Source organism: Sorex araneus, chromosome 4 (assembly GCF_027595985.1).
Source record: "Sorex araneus isolate mSorAra2 chromosome 4, mSorAra2.pri, whole genome shotgun sequence".
NCBI classification, from domain to species: domain Eukaryota; kingdom Metazoa; phylum Chordata; class Mammalia; order Eulipotyphla; family Soricidae; genus Sorex; species Sorex araneus.
Window position 1 is genome coordinate 189,594,855 of NC_073305.1, and position 22,699 is coordinate 189,617,553.

The following is a 22,699-nucleotide window of genomic DNA, read 5'->3' on the forward strand; positions in this document are numbered from 1 at the left end:
AGCTTGTTACTGGATTTTGCATATGAATACACCATGGGAAGCTTGCAAGGCTGTCCCGTGTGGGCAGGAAACTCTCAGAAGATTGCCAGTTTCTCCCAGAGGGAGAAGTAGGCTAAAGACATCACTTCTGGGAGCTTGCTTTAAGTCTCTGGATGTTGGCCGTTGATGGGATTACACACACCTGGGTTCCTCTGCCGGTACCTTCATGCATGAGGCCTGTCCGAACGTGTAGAGAGGAGCCTCCAGCATGGCTGTAGCTAGGTTCCGGTGGTCTTCGGCCGCCAGGAGCTCTGCTCGGGGTGGGGAGGGAAGCTGGAGCCCATCCCCTCCAAGGGGCCCCAGGGAAGACAGCCAGGCATGCGGGCAAGAGACTCTGCCAGACATTAGATATTCTGCAATAAAGAACTTGAGTCGAAATTATTATCTTCCATAAGAACAGCTTGGGGTGAGGAGGCCATGCTGGTGAGCCGGGCAGTGGTGCCCACTCTCACATTAGGGTGGGGACTTCACTGAGAGCGTCCTCCTAACACAGCCAGGGAGATACGGGGCATTTGTTCTCGAGACCTGGTCAGTTTTCAGTGCAAGTAATTATGTTTTGTGGACCTAATATCCTCGAAGCCATTTCGACTTTTCAATTTACTCTCGGCATCTCCACCTTGAGCAAGAACCCTGACAGACAGCTGTGCTGTAGTGCTGGCACCCATGGGTTCCCCTCTCCGTGACCTTGACACCGGCGCCCACATAGCAGCAGACAGGCGTTTAGTCAAGGCTGCCTTTTTGGGCAAATTATACGCATGCTAAATATTAATAATCGCCTCACAAGATACGCTTCTGCCTCATTCTTAAAGGTACGTATATATATATATATATATACATATCCATATACACATATCTATCACTACATCACTGTCATCCTGTTGTTCGTTGTTTTGCTCGAGCAGGTGCCAGTAACATCTCATTTGTCCCTGTTGTGTGCTAGTGTAGCTCAATAGCATCTCCAAGAACATGAAGAGCACGTTGTTGTTACTGTTTTTGGCATACCAAATACGTCACAGGTAGCTTGCCAGGCTCTGCCATGTAACACATATACCTATATGTACATATATATATACATATATATATACATATATATAATTTTGTGACAATCTCCTAAGGGTATGATTTTGTGTGCATTTAATTTTCACAGATTAAAATTGGTTAGACAAGAGCATGGGAAAAAATAAACTAATTGATAGAGATTTCAGCTTGGCTGCAACTATCCAAAAATCTTAACTCATACAGACATTTCATTTTTCTAAACTGGACATTCTGCAGAGATAAATGAAGACAGATGGCATCCCCGGAAGCTGGTTATCCTGATGAAAAATCTCAAGGAATCACAGCTGTAAGCTGCTGTGACCCCTGACGTCTCCCATGTAGAGAGTATGGGGGGGAGGGCGGCGGCGGCTGGGCCCAGCTGCCTCCCTGCCAGGGGCGCTGACAGCGCTGTGTGATTATTTTTGTGTTTAAATTCTGCATCCCATTAGTTCTGATCGGGAAGGCCGGCCGTGGCTGTAATGCATTCACATCTCCCCCAGCTGGAAGAGTGGCGAAGGCAGCCCCCCCACCCCCGTGCTGGAATTCAATGCCATCCCAGCCACGTTATCGAAAACTTAAACACTTAATGCATCTTGTCAGATAGCTTAAAAATTCAGCCGTTTGTTCTGTCAAGTAATACGGAATCAGCAGACAGTAAATGTAATGAAAATGGGGATATCTTAAAAAATAACAGCCACTTGGGTGCGCGTATCTGGCAGGCTGTTCGAGTGGAAGAAGAATGTCCGGGGTTGTTTTGCTGACAGTGGATAAACATCCCCACCGAGATGATAAGTTGTAAGGTGAGGGGGGAAGTCCCTTAACAGAAACGAGAAGCCTTCGACAACTATTCTTACATTCTCCGCGTGTGTTCAGACAAAGAGAGGCACACCAGTGCCCCTGGAATCTTCCTGAGTGTTTCTGCCATGTTCTAAATGAATATTGTATTCAGAGACCCCAGACACCGGGGCCAGCATCAGAGGGTCCGAGCCGTCTGGGAGAGAGCAGAGTGGATGAAAGTGGTCTCCACTGGAGGGAGGGACAAAGCCCATCCGGGCGTCTGAGGAATCCACTTTCCCCAATGCCCCAGGCCAGCGCGACACAACACTAGCATATGTCCACACGCGGTAGCTAGAGTGACCAACTCCCTTCCATAGGCAAAGGGTTGCCCTCGTCACCTGCCCAGTGAGGGTTCCCTATGTGGCCGGTTACTGACCACTGTGTCTTTAGCAAGCAGAGTAAGAAAAATGCAGCACGATTTTTAAAAGTCAGATTTGACACATAAGATAAAATACATAGTATTTTTATCATTATACTCCATTTTTTTCCAGAAAATAGTAAAGTACAAGTTCTTGCACTTTCATCCATGAAATTAGATGATCAGTATCGTGTGTGATTTGTGACGAAAGCTAGATTAAGCGCCTTTATGCTGAGCCCAAACCTGGAGCTCTCGTGGGGGGCTTTGACTCTGCTCTCGGACCAAGTTCTACTTTCCACTCCCAGAATTATCGTTTCTTCCCCCTGCCCCAGTGTGACATGTTCAGGCCACTGTCTGCTCTCTCATAACACACCTTTTTGTCCACACTTTAAGCCACCTAGGAAGGGACTGACATCATTAACTGAGATTGTTAAATTTTCCAGTTTGGGTTTCTGCTGAGGTCACCATATTTCAGGTATCACCATGACCCACAGAGTCACACCGTCCAACACAGGGACGGACAAGGTCCCAAAGCCCTCTGGAGCCCTCTTCGGGGGGTGTTCAGGACCTGAAGGGAGAAGACAAACAGTGCGCATTTTCTGGAAAAGTCTTAAAGAGCGCTGTCTCCTCGCTCACAGCAAGGCAGGGCGTCCTTCTCTGGCTCCCTCCAACAAAGGGCAGCCTGAGTGTCATTCGAAAGCTTGTAAGAGAAGCAAGTGTCTGTCCAGACAAGTCTGAAAGCTGATTTTTATTTCGTCTAGAAATAAAAATTGCTAGTTACGTGGAGAGTGAGCTGTCTGTCTCTGGCACGGGAGAGGTTGCCGTGGCAAGTACCCCACGAACATCCATGAAAGAGTGCAGGAGGCGGATGGTGATGGGAGGAATGGAGGTGACGTGTCCGGCAGGCTGAGAAGTTAGCGTCTTTTCAGCAGAAGAATGCAGCAGAGACAACAGCCCGCTCAGCCACATACTCACAGGACTGAAGCTCTTCACACCCCACTCGGCCAGGACGGACCCAAGGGTCAGGAGGAAAACAAGGAGGTTAAAAATAATCCACTCCTTGTCCCTCACCATAGTTTCTGGGTCAGGTCAGCGGATGCAGAAAAGAGAGTCCAGCTGAATCCTTTCTGTACATTTAACTCTGTCAGTATCAGACTAACTTAAAGTTTGCCAAATTTGTTGGGGTGGGCGTAGAAAGGGGAGCATTGGCATTAGTCCTAATACCAACAATTAGTGTAAACTAGTGCAGCCTCTGTGGAATAAACGATGGAGATTCCTCAAAACATGAAACTGGAAATTGCAGATAACCCAGCAACACCACTTCTCAGCACGTATCTGAAGGGCATGAAAATGAATAATTTGAAAATATCTTTATACCTCTATGTTCATAGGAGCTTTATACACTACAACCAAAACATGTAATCAACCTAAATACCCATGTAAAGATGACTGGATGCAAAAGCTATGGTGTACATATCAAATCGAATATTATTCTGCCATACAAATGATAAACCTGTGTAATTCAAGACAAAATGATTGGGACTTGTGATTACGTGTGAAATAAATAAGTTAACACAATTAACAGATGGTTTCACACATAGCAAAATAACTAAATATAACTAAAGAAAAATAACTAAATAAACAAATAACTAAAGCAAAAAACTGATAGAAGTCAGTAAAACTCACTCTCAGACTTGATGAAAACTGTGATTACTGGAAGAAAGGGAGCATGGATAGAAGGAACGGGTGAATATGGAGTTTGTGGTGGTGTGATGCACGGAACTCAGGTGGAGTGAGCAATCCTGCACACACAGAGCAGGAAGGAGCCGTGCCCTGAAGTTCTACCATGTTGTAAATTTTTTGAAAACAATGCATTGACTGACAATGAGATATAAGGTTTCAAAGTTGTTCATGATTGAGGTCCAGCTATTTGAGCACCCATCCTTTCACCAGTGTCCACTTGCCTCCGAAAAATATGAAGTCCTCATGAAGTTTTCTGATAACTGGATGGGCATGAAGAGTATCCTGTTGAGTGGGATGAATCGGGAGGGGAGGGATACGCAGAGAATACTCGCAATAATTTGCCAGAAATCCATTTTTAAAAGACAAAAGAGGAAGGGAAAATGGTATCATTGCCAAGAGCATGGGTCCTCATCAGTATGATTTCCCTGACAAGGGGACACTTGTAAGCCACGTTGGAAGGAGCCATGGACCCAGGAGCTTAACATTTGGGGACATTATCATCTTACACTGATGTTTCTAAGACAGAGCCTCCAGTGTAGCCAGAGGTTTAGGAAATGTACTCCACATTGCAGTCTTACTAAGTATGTGTTTTTCTATAACCTTAGAAACCAGAGTAGGCTGTGATTTAAAAACTATTCCTTGGGAATTCTATGTTGGTAATATGTTGTAATGAACATGTCCAGAATCAGTAGACCTGTTAGAATATTACATAAAATAATATAGTAAATAATTGCAGTAAATAATACAGGCACAGTTGATGGTGTCTTAGTTAAAAAAAAAAAAATTGTAGAGCTGAGAAAAATTTGAGTGAAATTAGAAAATATGTTATACATAGAGCCTATATGACTTACCAATAGGTGAACTGTAGCAGACCATGAAAGGACAGGAATCAAGCAGGATATCTAGAATTTTATATCTGGTTAAACTATGAATTACCTAGTGAAAAAAGCCTTAGTGGTGCACTGAAATCCCGTTTTGTACATAAGAAGTTTGCAATACCCACTATGCATTCCAATGGATGAATTCGAGGAGGCAATTGGTATGTGAATCTAGGGGCTACTCAGGTGTTTAGATACAGAGTAATCAACGTTTTAAAACATGAAAACGTATGTGGTCCCTCATGGAGAGTATACAGAGGATGAGGTCGTGTGGACAAAATCTTAAGTAAACTGAGACCGTGGAGATGATCTGGGAGAGGAGGGGAACCGAGGCAGGAGAACCCTGTCAAGTCATAGTCAAAGAAAATATTGACAAAGAGGACATCAGTCAGAGACTAACTGGCACCATGTGCTGACTGACTCTGTGGGTGTGTGAGGGGGGAGGCCCCGTCACTGTCCTCCCGACACCAGCCATCACCCTCAGTTTGGAAACAAAAATAACTCTAGGGATTGTCAAGTAACTCCAGAGGGCAAAAATCGTCCCGAGCCAAGAGTTGCCGTGGGTGAGATAAATTGTGAACGGCACCAGACACAGCTGAATACACTCCAGAAAGAGGAAGATCGTGGCTTGTCAGGCCAGAGGAGTGATGGTCCTGATAGCAGTCCGTCGGTCTGGATCAGAGGTCGAGCGCTCAGAGATCCAACAAGAATCGATGTTTCACTTAAACCATTGCCCGGGCTCAGGGGTAGGGAAGAGCATCCTACTTGGGAGATGGTCGTCTTCCTGCTCTCGCGGGGCCTTCAACGCCTGTGGAGCTGATGTGAGCCATGCAGCAAAGTCATGAGGAGAGAAGGAGGAAAGTGGGAGAGGAACAGCTCGAGCATCCTTCCTCCTTTTCCTGATTGTTCTTGGAACACACCAGTGTTGAGGGCTGCTGTGACTCTCTCTGAGAGTGCCCGGGGACCAAGTGTAGTACCGGGAATTGACCCCAGGATGACCCTGTGCTGGTAGGACAGGTGTCCGACCCTCTTTACTATCTCTCCAGCCCGGATCCTTTTTTCACTACGTTAATCCCTTTGCTTTTCAGTTACTGTCCTAACTTGCTGAGTACTTTACCATTTAAGATTTAAAAACAGGACAATGTCAGGACAAAGTCACCGATTAGGACCCATCCAACCTCTGCTCTTGACTTATGGCTTTGCACAGAATACTGAAGTGATTGGAATTAGAATATTATTATAATTATATGAGCCTCTTCACCTAGTTGCAAGGTCAAACCTAGCTGGCAGAAACAAATTCATGTACTCAGGAAAATGTGCCAGCTGATAGCTACGACATGGAAATGAGTCAAAGATATAATATCCAAACATGACGCGCAGGATAAATCAGATAACACGACACACGCCTGTAGGCTCATTCCATCTGAGAATACTTATTTCTTCACTTTGCCCCTTATCTTAGGGGCTGGCCAGATTTTCCCTCTATCTCCCTGTTTCTCTTGCTCTCGTATGCCTGCTGAGTTACTGACTCTGCCTCTGGCTTCACCAATAAGCTCAGACAAACCTCGCTTGTGAATCCACTAGAGAATAGTGCTCCGAGTGATTGGTGTCAGCCACAATAAACTTAAATCTAATTAACTTCCATCTCATAAATATAAGACTAAATATCAGAAATGGTCCTCCTGATCCTCCTAACCCACCGGGACCCATAAACAGTAGACGACTTCCCTGGCCTCCTGACCAGGACAACCACGCAGGAAACCAATATTGGAATTGTTTTCCTGGCAGAAGATGGTCCTGACCACTAACTCACACACTTTTACCATGTCTTCTTCTCATCATGTGGGTTAATTTAGGCTATGGGCTCTTTTCTCCAATAAAAAAAAAAGCAGAGAGATGATCATGATAAGCTTCCACCCCTTCGATACCCTGAAAAGTAAAAATTAGTGAGGGAAAAAATAGCAGTTTCTCACGCACATTCACTGAGTGAGTCACAAGAAAATCCCTAGTCACCTTAACCTCCCTAACTTCCCTCATCCAACCCATCCTACTCTACTGTGCATGCATTTTTCCCTCATAACACTCATTAGCAGGTTGTAATGAAAACACATTTGGCTGTTGTTTACTTTCGCCTTCGAATCTCCATCACTCCCATTAAACTCTAAACTCCAGGAGGTCAAGAACCATTGTCGGTTTTGTTCATCAGTGACCCCTCGCTGCCGAGCACTCTGCCAGGGGTGCCGCCGACGGGTGTTCACGGGGTGTGTGTCTAGGAATGAGTCAGGTCTCTCTAGATGTAGTTGCCTTGTGAGGAGCAAAGCCGCCACCTGAGGCTGCCTCCCGCAGGACCGGCCCAGACGCCCCAGGCCCGCTTCCTTCCCGAGCTGTGGCCCCCATCTGGGAACTCTGTGCCTGCACTTGAGGACTAGCTGGCCATGTTGGATCTTTAAGATCACCACTCCTAAGCTCGTCCTTCAGTTTCTGAATCATCCCGAACCTCTCTGCTTGTTATCATCTTAAATTCTCATTCGCTGGTCTTGGATGCCACATGCAGGAACATCCCAAGGTTCCACGGCCTTCAGCTCACTACAGGGCCAGCACACGGCAGAACCTGAGCCAAATCACACGGTGCCTCAATGCAGCCCCAGAACATTGTTCGCCAGTGGTAGGTGCACTCACCTGCATGTGGGCGTCTGGCCAGACTGCCGCCCGAGCTCACCTCGCAGCATCCTTACGAGTGTGCCAAAGAGTAACCTGTCCACCGCACGGCGATGCTACTGCACTTTGCTCTCCGAGCAATCCTTTGAGAACCTTCTGGAACCCAGACTGGCCACTCTCTGGCTCCCTAACTGGCTTTGCCCCGCTGATTCTCTCGGGTAAGCAGTTCCCAGAGCTACCTGAAAATTTAAATGGCAAGAGGACAGAATTTTTCTCTCTAGGCACCGAGCATTCAGGTGACACTGTCTGCCATGTGACCCTGCTTCTGTCAGACTCATTGAAAGACAGTGCGTTGTTTGCTCTTTTAAATATTCTTTCCCACCACACAGAAGGGAGTCTTGGTGCGGCCATCCAGATGGGGAGCCGTGTGCTCTGACATGCCTGTTTCATCCTGACGAAGTTCAAACGCTCCGTTTCCCTCAAGGTCCCTTTCAAATCTATCAGTCAATCAGATAGTGCTCAAAAGCTCCAGAAAAAATGAAACTGTATTAAACATGGCTTTGTCTTCAAGGCTCAGAATCTAGGTAAGAGAATAAAGCGAGTCTTGTGAAAAGATACTTTTCCCCCCGCAAAGTGCAAGGTAATATGCTATGATTTAGAAAAGAGGAGGTGGTCGTAACCTAAAATAACTCAGACAGGGAGAGAGGAAAGAATACTATGTCTTAAAAATCAGCTTTGATTGAATCAATGTAAGGGAGGTGTGTGGGTTTTTCCCAAGTCAGTAAAGAATAATTGCAGGACTGATGGACAACTGGCCACACACAGGTGACGTCTGGAACCGCAGGGCTAATGCATTCATCCATTCTGTTATTAACCCGGGAGTTCAGTGAACTAGTTCCTGAGCGTGCTCACCACGCCAGGCCTCACAGCGAGAGGGTTTTACATTTGCAATTGGGGGCATGATCGTAAATCAAACAGTGTGCCCTCACCGGCTTCTATTTCACGGAAGCAGTAGTGGTCTGTCAGAAGGAGGACAGCGGGGAGGTTCTTGTAAGAGTGGGCAGTGGCAGGTGGACAATGGGATGGGGAGGACCATGTTTGAGGACAGGGACGAGCATTCCTCCCGTTCCTCCCAACACAAACTGCTGGGGGAGCATGACACAGTGACGAGCCTGCCGCCTGCCGACTGCCTGACAGGGCGAATGAGGCAGGGAGCGAGGAGGGGTGGGGGAGGCCTGCATCTGGGCATCACTCCGGACACGGTCTCTGCAGAGCATGGGAAGGAGCTATTATTCCACGAGGGAGCAGGACATGCTTAGAGCCAGAGAGTGACCGAATGGATCATGTGTGAAAGAAGCCCTTTGTGCTGGCGTGCAGAGGACAGAGACGGGGCCAGGGGGCTTCCGAGGGACAGAAAAAGCAACCACAATATTATTTGGGTGCTAGAGGGGATTCTTGACAGGTTTCCAGGGGGATGGCTCCACAGCGCCAGCCTTACAGGAAAGATCTATTTCTGCAGGCGCAGAGAAGGAGCAGTGCAGAGGGAGAAGGGTGAGAGGAAAGTGAGGGAAATTATAATAAGATCCTGAGGACAAGGGGCCAGTGGGAGGGGCCCGCCTTGGGAGGGAGCCCCCTTCCTATTCGAGGACAGTCGGAGAGGAAGCCTGGCGCCTGGCCGAGCAGAGGATGCAGAACTGGTGACCCACCCAGGAGGCACGAAGCACATTGCAGGGCATCTGCCCACCTTCTCCAGCCCCCACTGGCACCCCCCAGCGCCTAGGGCTCCGTGGTGCAGGAAGAGAGTGTGAAGCACAGCCCCTCCCTGTGCTCAGGAGGAGGGACAGGCCAAGGGCTGGACAGCTCCCTCCCTCTCTCCCTCGTGCGCGCTCTCTCTCCCTCTTCCTCCCTCTCTCTCTCCCTCTCTCTCTCCCTCTTCCTCCCTCTCTCTTTCTCCCTCTCTCTCTCCCTCTTCCTCCCTCTCTCTCCCTCCCTCTCCCCCTCCCTCTCTTTCTCTCTCTCTCTCCCTCCCCCACCCATCACACACCCTATGCACTGCTGTTTGCACCCCTCGAGAGCTACCAGCCTCCAGGAAGCTCCAGTCCGAGCTGCCCGGCCGCTGCGTTAGGAAATCAGCACATCTGTGCCGAGAGGACACTCACTGGCCCGAAAGGACAGTGATTTGGGGAGGCGTCTCACTGCTGGTCTACCCGGTGATCACTCTCCGCAGGGGGAGATAAATAGACCCATAGCGGTTGTTGAGCACTGCCCCTCACTGGGAGACCCCAGGCCGGACATCAAGTGAGTGGCCATGTGGGCCCAGGCCTCGCCCTCCGAGCGGCCCTGCACAGGTGTCCAAGGCTGGTGCGACTGTCCCTGGTCTGTCGGGCCTTGTCCTCCTCCCAGGGCTGCGCTGGCATGGCCTGACCACCAAAGGAGGCTGGAGAGGGCAGTTCGCCATGCTTCCCGGCGGGGTCCCTGGAGGCCCAGCAAGTGGTGGACACAGGGAAAGGGCCGACTTAGAAGCGACCCTCCCGCCTGGCAGGTAATGACCCACCCCTGGCAGCGGCGTCCTGCGGGGGTGACTCACAGCATCTTCCTCGGCCTTGGGGGGCCGGCGGGGGCGTCCTGGCATGGAGCATCCTCCAAAGTGACCACGCACACGCCCCTGGTCCACGCGGACAGGGACCCCCGCACATACGGCTCCGGGTCCACTGGGCGGGGCAGGCGCAGAGGCGGCCTCTGGGCCCTGACGGCTGGTCCTGGCGGGGGCTGGCGAGTGGTGTTTACAGAGGCACGGGGTGGTCTTTACTATGACCCTCAGCTTCACCCTCCATGCCCGCAGGAAGCTGGATCGGCTGGGCTCCTGCAGTGCCCGGAGCAAGGGCTGCGTGGGACCGAGGGCCTCCTGCCGGGCATCCCTGAGGGCGTGCATCCCTAAGGGCAGGCATCTCTGAGGGTGGGCATCCCTGAGGGTGAGCATCTCTGAGGGCGGGCATCCCCAAGGGCGGGCATCTCTAAGGACGGGCATCCCTAAGGGTGGGCATCTCTAAGGGCGGGCATCTCTAAGGGTGGGCATCCCTAAGGGAAGGCATCTTTAAGGGCAGGCATCTCTGAGGGTGGGCATCCCTGAGGGCGTGCATCCCTAAGGGCAGGCATCCCTAAGGGCGGGCATCCCTAAGGGTGGGCATCTCTAAGGGCGGGCATCTCTAAGGGTGGGCATCTCTGAGGGCGGGCATCCCTGAGGGTGGGCATCCCTGAGGGCGGGCATCTCTAAGGGCCTGGCTGGCATCCCCGGGAGACCAGGAGGGCAGCCCTGAGGACCCGGCCAGGTCGGCAGCCCTGCAGGTGGGCATCCCTGCGGGTGGGCGGGCACCTGTGCAAGATCAGGGGGATCCCCTTGGGCCGGGTGGGCGGGCATCCTTGCGAGGCCAGCGTCTGGGCAGGCTGACCACATACAGGGACCACTGAGGCCAGGCAGAGCATGGATGGCCCAGCTGACAGGCCGCCCGCCAGCCTGGGCCCAGGGGACTTGGAGGTCTGCTGTGCGGGTCCACTCACCTGGGCCCACCCTCTGCCCGCCCAAACAGCCCCACCCAGAGCCCCCTGGAGCCCCCCTCGCCCGACAGCTGCTCCTGCCCCCCCCCCAGCACGGGCTCGAGAGGGAATGACACTGATTGTCACCGACTCTAACAAGTGCCTTATGTACATCTCACTGGAAGGAACCACAAGCTCAAATTAGCCTGTCAGAATCGCGCTTCTCTTCATGCCGGTGTGTCAAGTGACACAATTAGCTCAAGAGAATAAAGAAAAGGCTTGTCAGAGCGCGGTGGGCTCCCAGCCCCTCTCTGCTCTGTGCGGAATTTAATTCGGGTTCTTTCCTGTCTTGGCGTGTGTGTGTGTGTGTTGTGTGTGCGTGTGTGTGTGTGTAAGAGAGAGGGAGAGAAAGAGAGAGAGAGAGAGACAGACAGACAGACAGAGACAGACATAGGGTGTGAGAGCTGCCCAGCCTTAAGACCACCCCTCAGTGAACAGTTAAAGACCCTCACTTGTTCTTTGTTTCCATTTTGGGCCCGGGCACTTTCCTCTCCTCTTCCATTGATTCCACACAGCAAACATTTAGCAGATGTTGAACTCTGACCCTTTCTGAGGAAAATAGCATGCAAGGAGGACGAGCGCAGAGGATCCCTGTTGAACCGGGAAGGGCCGGGCCGGGGGTGGCTGGCAGGGCCGGGGCACGGCGGGGCAGTCAGTCAGCAGCAAAGCTGGTGTGAGCGGTGGGGGTGCTCTCAGTGCTCTCCCTTCGGGATGGGCCACACACGCCCCAGGCATGCGCTTTCCCCCGCACCAACTGCTGAGGCGAGGTTGGCACCACCCTGCGGAAGGGCCCCAGCGGGGTCCCGGTGGCTGGAGGCCGGCGGGCACCATCCCCCGTGTCCGGGGAAAGCCCCACGCACCACCCAGGACACCTGCTTCCTCTCCCGCCACCGCAGAGGCCGGCCGTGCCCCCTCCCTGGGCATCCTGCCGTCCCGGCCTGGCTCTCCTCGCCCGCGCCCTGGGCCCAGGCAGGCGAGAGCCGTAGCCTTCGGGGGAGGCGGACAAGGCCCGGGGGGCACCGTGGGGACCGTCCATGGCTCCGGCCCTGCCACAGGCAGCCAAGGCCCCGCTGCCCCCACCACACACATAGGGTGGGGTGAGGGGAGGGGGCTTGGACACCAGAGGGCCAAGGAATCGGCCAAGGGGCTGACGGGGGGTGCTGGCTGCAACTGTCGGGGGTGGGCTTCTCCCCCAGGCACCCCCAGCACCACAGGGGCCCCCGGGGCAGATGGCGACTGGGAGCCGGCAGGAGGAGGGTCGGCTTCGGAGTGAGCGACACCCACCTGCCCCACAAGGCAAGCACTGCCCATGCGTCTGGTCCCCACGCCTCACCCCTCCCCTCCACCCAGCCGCACCCCTTCCTCCCCTCTGGTCTCTGCGTTTCCCTAGCTTTGCTCGTGCTCGGTAGTTTGCTCTCTTTCTTCATACCCACTGTCGCACTGTCGCACTGTCGCACTGTCGTACCGTTGCTCATCATTGTGATTTGCTCGAGCAGGCACCAGTAACGCCTCCATTGTGAGACTTGTTGTTACTGTTTTTGGCATATTGAATACGCCACGGGGAGCTTGCCAGGCTCTGCCGTGCAGGCGGGATACTCTCGGTAGCTTACTGGGCTCGCCGAGAGGGACGGAGGAATCGAACTCAGGTCAGCTGTGTGCAAGGCAAACGCCCTACCTGCTGTGCTATCGCTCCAGTCCTTTATATCTACATGGGCAAAAAATTCCAGTATTTCCTTTCTTCTGCACTGTTTCACTGTTTTTGTCTTTGATTTGTCTTTCTCACAGCCTGGTCGGAATCTACCTCAGCTAGAACTACTGTGCATACCCATGTCCCACACCAAGGTCACGAAACAGAACCACCTGAGAAGCTTCTTTCTGCCCCTTAGACTTCAACCTCCTCTCCAGCCCCAGGCAACAGCAAATCTGCTTTTCAGTGTTCTGATGTTCCAGTTCATGGGGTACATGTATGTTATCACCGTATCACTGTATCACTGCCATCCCCTTCTTCGTCGATTTGCTTGAGTGGGCACCAGTAACGTCTCCATTTGTCCCTGTTGTGTGCTAGTGTAGCCCGATGGCGTCTGCTCGCTCCGGGAACACGAAGAGCATGTTGTTGTTACAGGTATGTTATCACTGTATCACTGTCATCCCCATGTTCATCGATTTGCTCCAGCGGGCACCAGTAATGTCTCCATTCATCCCTGTCACTAGGGTAGCCCAATGGCATACTGGGGGCTCTTTCAGGATCAGGGGAATGAGGACCATCATTCATACGGCTTTTGGCATATCGAGTACACCATGGGTAGCTTGCCAGTCTCTGCCGAGCCATGTATGTTATATGACTATTAAATATACTCAATTTCTACCTGAACTGTATGTTCTGTTCTTTTCTCTGCATCTTTGACTCAGCATAATTACTTGGGGATCCACCTATTTGCAACTGGTATCAATAGCTCAGAGCTTTTTCATTACTGGGCAGTGTTCTATTGTATGCAGAGCAATCATTTTGTATACCCATTTTTCAATGGATATGCAAGTGTGTTTCGTTTTCCAATTTCAAGCTACTGCCAATAAAACTGCTATAAACACTTGTGTACAAATCTTTGTTTGGACCTGGGTTTCCTTTTTTTTGGTTTTCTTTTTTTTTTTTTAAATACTTAGATGCAAAGATATCTGGGTCAGGTTAAAGCTATACATTCAAAAAGTCTTTAAAAAAACTGTGAAACTACTTAATAAGTGACTGTGACATTTTATAGTCTTACCAATGTGGTATAAAACATTCATATTCTCACATCTGTGTCAACACTCAGTGTGATTATTCTTGTTAATGTAAAACATTCTAATAGGTCTGTCTTGGTGTGATTATAATTTGCATTTCCCTGAAATTTAGCAGAAGTAAACATCTTTTTTATGTTCTTATTTGTGGTGACTAGATTTATTTTAATCATTGATCAATATCAGAACCACCTTTAATAACCTTTATAGCCTTGCTATCACAATTTGTCATATAGTTAGCATGTACACAAAGAGTTATTTGCTTTAAATCTCTGTTAGTTACCTGTAAAGAACACATCATATTACTAATCGGAGCAACATAATAAGACAATTCTTCTAGGCAGAAATGAGTCAACAATTTTTGGTTTCATACCTAAATCTATTTGAGAGACTAATTTTCCATAAATTAATATATCAGGTAAAATGATTGGCTCTTATTTTAGAAAAAAAATCTATAAATTTATATTTTATAAGGTCAGCTCAAATTAAATTGTATGAGATTTAAGGGGTCAAAGAGATAGTGCCTGGGCTAAGGTGTCTGTCGCACATGGGGCCAGCGCTGGTTTGAGGCCAGTACCGCACATGGCCCCGAGGACACCAGGAGTGATCCCTGAGCTCAGAGTCAGGGGTAACCTCGACACCTCTGGGCTTTGCCCCACAAAGTAACCATTAATTGGTTGATTAATTAACATTATATTTAAATATTTTAGGAGTGTTGAGCAGCTCTTAGGTGGCAACTACCCTTACAGCAAATTTACTTAAATATGATCTCAAAGTCCAAAGGTCTAAACACAGATTTTAAAACTACTTTCCTGCCAAGGTTGTGCTTTAGCTCACAGTAGTTGCCACTTTTATAACCTTTAGTTTTCCCATTGTTGCTATTATTACAACATTGTTCATGGCTGATTTTATCAGAACATTAAAAACAAAAGTCAGAAATTTTATTCACTAAATACTTGAATGTATTTTATTTACAACCTTGTTGAGATATATTTAACATACAGTAGCTGTGCATATTTAAAATGTAAAATGTGTTAATGTTAGAAATTTACATATCACAATCAAGGTTATAAAAATAAAAACTTGTACAAAATCGTTTTATCTTTAGAAATAAAAAAGAGAAACAAAGAATGAGGTGGAGATACTCTTAAAAATATCATCATGGATCATATCAATTGTACCATGCACATTTGAAACTCTATCCTAGGATATTCTACCAAAAATAATAATAAATACCTTTCACCCAGTCAAATAGAAGGTCAAATAAAGATTCATAACTGTTAAACATCTGAGTTACACCAATTATCCAACAAGGGGCAAATACTAACATTTGCACACTGTGCCTTCGACAGCTAATGGACCAGCTGCTGTTCTCCTCATTTAACCAGGCTGCTTAAAACTAAGAGTGTCCGGAGAAGTCCGTGACTATGGCAAAGTACGTTCCTTGTAGTAATGCATACTTTTTGAATGAGAAATGATATATTCACAGCTGAAATAAAATGAAGCCTTGCCCGGCAAGCACTGTCAGGGTCATGGGTGAAAGAAGATGGACAATCAGAGGAGCAGATAGTGTCGGGAGCCAAGACAAACGCTGGGTGAGGCGGAAACAAAGTTGTGGAGAGAGAAACCCAAGAAGAAGGTATCCAGGTGAATTTTGAAAATTACGCCAGCAAGTCTATAAAAGCAATATCCCCCAGGTGATACGTTGCAGGACCGTTTTCATCAAAAGCATCCAGCACCACGCAGCCCACAAGACAAGTCTCAGCGTGCAATTTATCCTCACGGAGCAAGTCCGTGGCAGGGGCTTCTTCCTAACTTGGGAACAGCCTGATGTCCCAGGGACCAAACCCGCCGGCCACATGCAAGGCAAGCTCCTTTCCCACCATCTCTCCGGCCTGTCACTGAACAAACTCTCTGGGGGGCATTTGATAAACTAGGTTTCTTCTCTAGAAATTACCAAGACAAGTTAGCAAGACCCATTTCCAAAATGAAAGAAATAAACTCATCAGGATGCAGAATGACTTTCCTCCTATTGGGATTATAAAAAAAAAAAATTCTTTATGAAACAAGAAATGCCCAAAGGCAATGGAAACTAAGAACTGTCTCTAGCAAGGAGCTTCTCACTGCAGGGGTCTTGGGGACACATGGGGGGGGGCATTGGGACAATGATGGAGGGGGTGGTGTTGCATTGCTTTATGCATGGAACCTTCCCATTTATCAATATCGTAAATAAGGATGCCCCAAATAAAAATGTTTAAAATTACAACAGCAACTAAACATAACTTCATGGAAGTTATTAATGGAAATATTAGTAATGCTTGCAGTGATTAGTATGCATTCTCTTATTCACTGATTTTCTTTTTTTTTATTAGTTTATTTTTAATTAGAGAGTCATCGTGAGGGTACAGTTACAGATCCATACATCTTTGTGCTCATGTTTCCCCCATACAAAGTTCGATAACCCATCCCTTCACCAGTGCCCGTTCTCCACCACCAGTAAACCCAACATCCCTCCCCCCCTCCCCAGTCCCGTCTCCCCCCACCCCACCCTGCCACTAAGGCAGGGAATTCCCTTTCGTTCTCTCTCTCTGATTAGGTGTTGTGGTTTGCAATAAAGGTGTTGAGTGGCCATTGTGTTCTTCACTGATTTTCTTTATAGACAGTTGCGCCTAGTCTGGCTGGAGGAGCTATAATATCTTTTGCCATCAGGGGGGCCGGAGCGATAGCACAGCGGGTAGGGCGTTTGCCTTGCATGTGGCCAACCCGGGTTCGATCCCCAGCATCCCATATGGTCCCCCAAGCACTTCCAGGAGCAATTCCTGAGTGCAAAGCCAAGAGTAACCCCTGAGCATCGCTGGGTGTGACCCAAAAAGCAAAATATATATATATATATATATATATATATATATATATATATCTTTTGCCATCAGGTCAAATAACCAAAAATAGCACTAAAATCTAAGAAAATCCCCAACGAAATTTTGCTGCAATTGTCTTTCTTAAATGTATGGAATTTTCTTTGCCATATCCAATGTAATAAAGTTTTTTTTTAATTTTGAATTCAACTCAAGAATACAGAAAGCTTGAGTGTTGACTTTTTGACCTAGCGAGATAATTCTGTCTAATTTTGCTTTGGATTATTGCCAGAGTCCTTTTTTTCAAATTGCAGCAAATTTTGCAAAGTGGGTAAGAACGAAAATACACTCACTTAAAAGTCATCAGTCAGAAGAGTTTGACTTTTCCAGTTTTTATATATTCTTCTAGAATATTATTTTGGCTGCTTCCAAATATCTTATCATGTGGGGAAAAAAACCACCTTAAAATTTGCTTAGCATTCTCATTTTTGGAGCGACAACGTTCTCCATGCAGCCTAAGCATGCCCACCCTGGGCGTGTCTGCCAGAGGAGCCCCTGAGGCTCGGGCCACGTGACTCAAGCTGTGAATAAACACTGCAAATGTAGAGAAATTGATCCTTCACATGCGAAATAAAGTGAGAAAGCCCTTAGAGGCATGCATGAGGCCAGGGAAACACGCTAAAGAAAGATGCAGAGAGAAGAGATAAAAAGGCCAATAAGTAGTTGGAGGTGATGTGGGGCTCCTCGAAGCCAGGACAAGCTGCAGCCAACATTCAGTCTCAACGAGGTCTCAGTTTCTGTTTCCCCAGAGCAGGATTTGCAGCTTCTGGTAAACTCCCAGTTGAGTCATTTGCCAAGATACGGAACTGGGCAGTTGGGTCTGGCTGGTCATGAAGGGTCACTGTCCCCTCCTTAGAAACTGTTGCTAACCATTGCCTAATGGCTGACCACCTTTGTAATAGGGCCAATGATAAAAATAGACCAGGATATCAAATTGCTTCTTAATGCTGAACCCTATATAAACCGCTGGTGACTTGAAGTCGGGGTCCTTGTCAAGACTCCACTGCGTTGGATGAGACTCGAACCCTAGTTCGAGCTAGCACTGACTGGGGCTAGCAATAAAGTTCCTTTGCTCTTGTGTTATCGTGTGTGGAACTGGGTCTCTCTGCAATTGGGGATCTGAAACTCTCGGGCACAGCAGGATGACTTAGTAATGCACACGACCATGAGGGAAACTTAAGAAGAATGTGTCTTTCCATATCTATGGGCCATTTAAAGAATGTAGCACTGCAGCACTGCCATCCCGTTGTTCATAGATTTGCTCGAGCGGGCACCAGTAACATCTCCATTGTGAGACTTGTTGTGACTGTTTTTTCCATATTGAATATGCCACGGGTAGCTTGCCAGGCTCTGCCGTGCAGGTGGGATACTCTCGGTAGCTTGCCGGGCTCTCCGAGAGGGACGAAGGAATTGAACCCGGTTGGCCCTACCTGCTGTGCTATCACTCCAGTCCTTAAAGAATGTACATTTGAAGAATACCTGAGCTAATACTTAAATATTAGGCCAGATTCCAATTCCCTGAAGCACCTGTACTAGTGGGCGTAGTTTCCAACAAGGAAGTGATATATGCAGTTCCCTAAGAGAGCGTAAGAGTGACGGTGCTTGCCTTGCATAGTGCTGACCCGGGATCGGTCCCCAGCACCAGATATGCCCCCCTGAACCCCTCCAGGAGTGATCCCTGAGCAGCAGAGCTGGGGGGACTCCTGAGCACCGCCAGGTATGGCCCAAGGCTCTCCTCCCCGATTAAAGACAAAAGGAACTTGACTAGATTATTCAATGTAGCGTCACATGTGCTTATCCCATCATTCCAAATGAACATATAGACTTCCCGGGCACAGAGGCAAATGCAGACCACGCGTGCATCCAGACCCACCTTCCTGCAAGAGGGGACATTCCGACCCAGCTCAAAGCACATTCCTTGCGGTTCAGGTTGGACCGGACTCAAACTCTCTTCTCCACTGGATAAGGGTCTGGGCTTAGGACAAGGGCAGTCTCCGCCTCTGAATGCTCTTCTCGAGTCACCGACTTCCCCTGAACCCCTTGGTCCTCTCATGGATTCAGGTCTGCACTGAGATGGCGTTCATACCTGGCCTCCTTGGTTGGCACGTCATGCTTCAGACACAGCCCTTTAGCTGCCCACGTCTCCTCTGGCTTTGTGTCTATGATGAGAGGGGTCGTGCCTCAATGACCTCTACCAGGTACATCACAGACGATGGAGGGCTAATCGCCTGGTTCCTTGTTTCCATGGTGCACTCCGAGGAACCCCAAGAAGCCAGAAGCCTCATTGAACAGCTTCAGAGACAGAAAGACGAGGCTCCAGCCCCCCCCCCCCCCACACACACACACCACCACCACTGGTCTGCTTTAGAACAGCCTCTGAAGCCCGCTGTCTCCACACGCCCTGGTCTCTCTGAGCACACCCGTAAGCGCAGTCTGTCCTCTCCAGAGGGAGCCGTGGATGCTCCTTGGACAGAGGAACAGAGGGACTGCTGCTTTCCAGGGCGGCACTTAGAGCCCACTCCTGGCTCTTGCTCAGAGTTGGTCCTGACGTGCGTGGGGCACCATAAGGGCTTGAGCCAGGCTTGAGCCAGGCTTGATTGTGCGTAAGGCAAGTGCTCTGGCCCCAAGATGCTTTTACATCTAGAGTAATGCACATGCGGAAATAATTCGACTCTGTGCGAAGCTCAGCATAGGAATGTAGTACACACTCTAATATTTGCACAGGCCTGCATGTATACCTGCCGATGACGATCCATGACCGATGTTCTGATGCTGAGAGCTGCCGTCCTTCCTGGCATTACTCTCCGTTTCTCCCAGTAGCTGAGGCTTCTGGGCCTAGAGCCATCATTTCGGTATCCGGTCGCCTGTGTGTCCATCTAGGCTCCGTGTGCCCAAACAATAGCCCCTGCTCGCTCGTCTCAGTCAACGACAGGTCACTCTCCTGTGTGGGTCCAAAGGAAAGCTGGGAAGCTGGGCTTGTGAGATGGGCATGTAGCACTGCATGGCTTCCGGACATGCACACAGTAGCGTTCCTCCCAACTTTCGCCAATTTCCCAGGACGCTGACCTCCATCACTGCAGAGCCTGAAGTCTCAGTGTCATCTCTGCTTCCTCCATTGCTCACGAATCCAGTGATGCGGAGGGAAGGGCCATGTCCCTGTTCCTCCTCACAGGCCGTGAGACACAGCCACAGTGGTGCTCGCCCTTCCTGCCTAACCCGCACCGCCCGTGGGTGGTGCCGCCCTACTCAGCCGTGCCGCTTCTTAGGGGATATGGGCCCCATCTCGTCCACCCCGAGCCGGCCACGGGTCCTTGTGGCTGCAGGCAGTCCGGGGTGAAAGTTGGCTCTGGGAGGGTCCCTTCCTCCATGTCCAGAGCTCGAGGGCTGAGCGTGAACGCCTGGACTTTCTCCCCACACTGACACTGGCCTGTGGCCGGGATGGGGCTGTGAGCCGCTGGCCCCCAGGAGCCCAGGATGGAATTAAGGCTAAGTGAAATGAAGTTCTATTGGGTTCGACAAAATAGTGAACCACTGGAAACGGGGCCTCAAATGCCAAGGGGAGATGTTGATTTCTGGGACGAGGCCCCCGGGGGTGGGCAGAGGGGCCCTCGGCCCTGTTTCTGCTTTGCCCCCCCCCCCCATTTCCTCTCTGCGCTGATTTATTTTGTTTCAGGGCCTAATGCGGTGCTCAGGGATCACTCCTGGTGGCTCCTCGGGGAGCACATGCAGAGCCTAATCAAGCCCTGCCGGGCCACATGCAACAAGGGCCTCCCCCCGTCCTGCCCAGCCCTGGCCCTGGCCTGCCCAAGCAGTGGCAGGGGCCACCCCAGGGCTGCGGGCAGGGCCGCCCAGCAAGACCAGCCCAGAGGGGAGTGGAACAGCTGCCCTGGGCAGGGCCCAAGCAGAGACACAGAGACAGGCCGAGAAGAGGCGCCACGGCCTTCGCGGTCAGGAGGCCGCAGGAGGCCACTGCAAGGCCAGTCCTGGGGAGCCGGGCCAGCTTCCTGCGCTGCCCCGCTAATAGCCAGAGGCCTCGGTGTGTCTGCTGCGTGCCGGTCCCGGAGTGTGAGGCTGCAGGAGGCAGGGAGCTAAGGAGGGCGAACCAGAGCGGCCGCCACAGGGGTCCCGGGAGGGCAGGAGAACCCAGCGATGGTGGAGACACACAGCAGAGTTGGGGGGGGGGGCGGGAGTGGAAGCGCAGGGCAGCGAGAATGCTGCAACGAGGCAGGATGTGAACCCGCAACCCAGAGACCAGCACTCTTTCTCTGGTGCTCCTGCCCCAACCCAGACCCGCTACTCACAGGCTCAGGAGTGGATAGGAGGCAGGACCCAGTGACAGGAAAGCAAGGCGGGAACCCAACATCCCTCCTCTCTGGAGACACCGGCTAAGACGCAGGTCTCCAGACCCTAACACAAGGCAGAGTGAGGCGGTGGGGTGGGGCGGGATGTTCCTAGTGATAATTGCTCTTATTTCAGTGGGAAATCAGAACTTCTTGTCATACCTTCTAAGGAAACACTACCCTCAAAAATCACAGTTGACCCATGCAAGCTGAATACTCAGAAAATACCAATTTTCTCTTGATAAAGAGAAAGTTTAACTGAACTGTGCAAGAGCACTTCGAGCCACACATTGTGTTGGCATCAAGAAAACTTAGTGTTTAAGACCAAATGTAATTATTTTTATTTCCCCTGTTTTTGCTCATTCACATTCTCATTTGAAGCTTTTATCAACTATGGTTCACTGAGAAGACCTAGAAAGATCTCTAGAGAGAAACCTATTCGGAAGAAACTGAGAAATCACAGCTGTTAGTTTTTAAAGTTTTGCTTATCAAACCTCCTTGAATTAAGGTAACTTAACGCATAACTTCCTGGTTGAAAGTTGGTTTTTGTTTCTTCTTTCTGGAAATTTCCAAAGCCATATATCATCAACCACTTTTTTTCGACAGTTTTTTTGTTTGTTCTGTGTTGTTTCCTCAGCGAACATTTCATTCCCACTCACACGTGGGTGACGCTGACTCACCTTCTGCTGGGGATGACGGCCCCTGTGCGGGTCGCAGGGACCGGCGGGAAGGGGGCAGGACAGTCCTGAGGCAGCCGTGGAACTGGGCGGTTACTCTCGACCCTCCACCGCCAGCCCCTCGGCACTCGGCAGGAGGGAAAGAAGACCCCGAGGGTAGCAAGCCGGAGACCAGGCTCCAAGACAAAGACTCGACTATAGTGTCGCCTCGTGACCTGAGGCTGGAGACGTTTTAGGATCACAAGCTCCGCTCCAGTGAGAAGATGCTCGTCCTCCACATTCTGGCGGCGGAAATAGTGTAAAATGCCCAGGAGGGCTGCCTGGGCCTGGCCAAGTCGCCCTTGCTCTGCCCCAGCTGCCTGAGGCGTCTGCACCGTGTCTTGCGTGAGCAGGTGACTTGGAGCTCTCTCTTCCTGCCCTTCGGGAGAGGGCTGGGGCCCGGGTCTCTGGCTGAAGGGTGTCTGTCCCCTGCTGCCGGCAGCCGCATGCACTAGTTTGCTCTCCAACGCGCCAAGTGACGGCTGTTAGAACTCCAGCCAGGCTGAGCAGGGCCGAGTCAGCAGAGGAGCCTCCACACCGAGAGCGAACAGCCTGCCCTGCCATCTCGTGGCCAAGACGAAGAAAAACGATTCAAAACCAGCAGCGGAAACTAAGGTAAGCCTGTAGCTGTTCCCTACGGTGATTCATCAAAAAAAAAATTAAATTAAAAATAAAAAGAAATTGTTTCGGGGCTGGAGCGATAGCACAGAGGGGAGGGCATTTGCCTTGCACAAGGCCAACCGGGGTTCGATTCCCAGCATCCCAACTGGTCCCCGAGCACCACCAGGGGTAATTCCTAAATGCATGA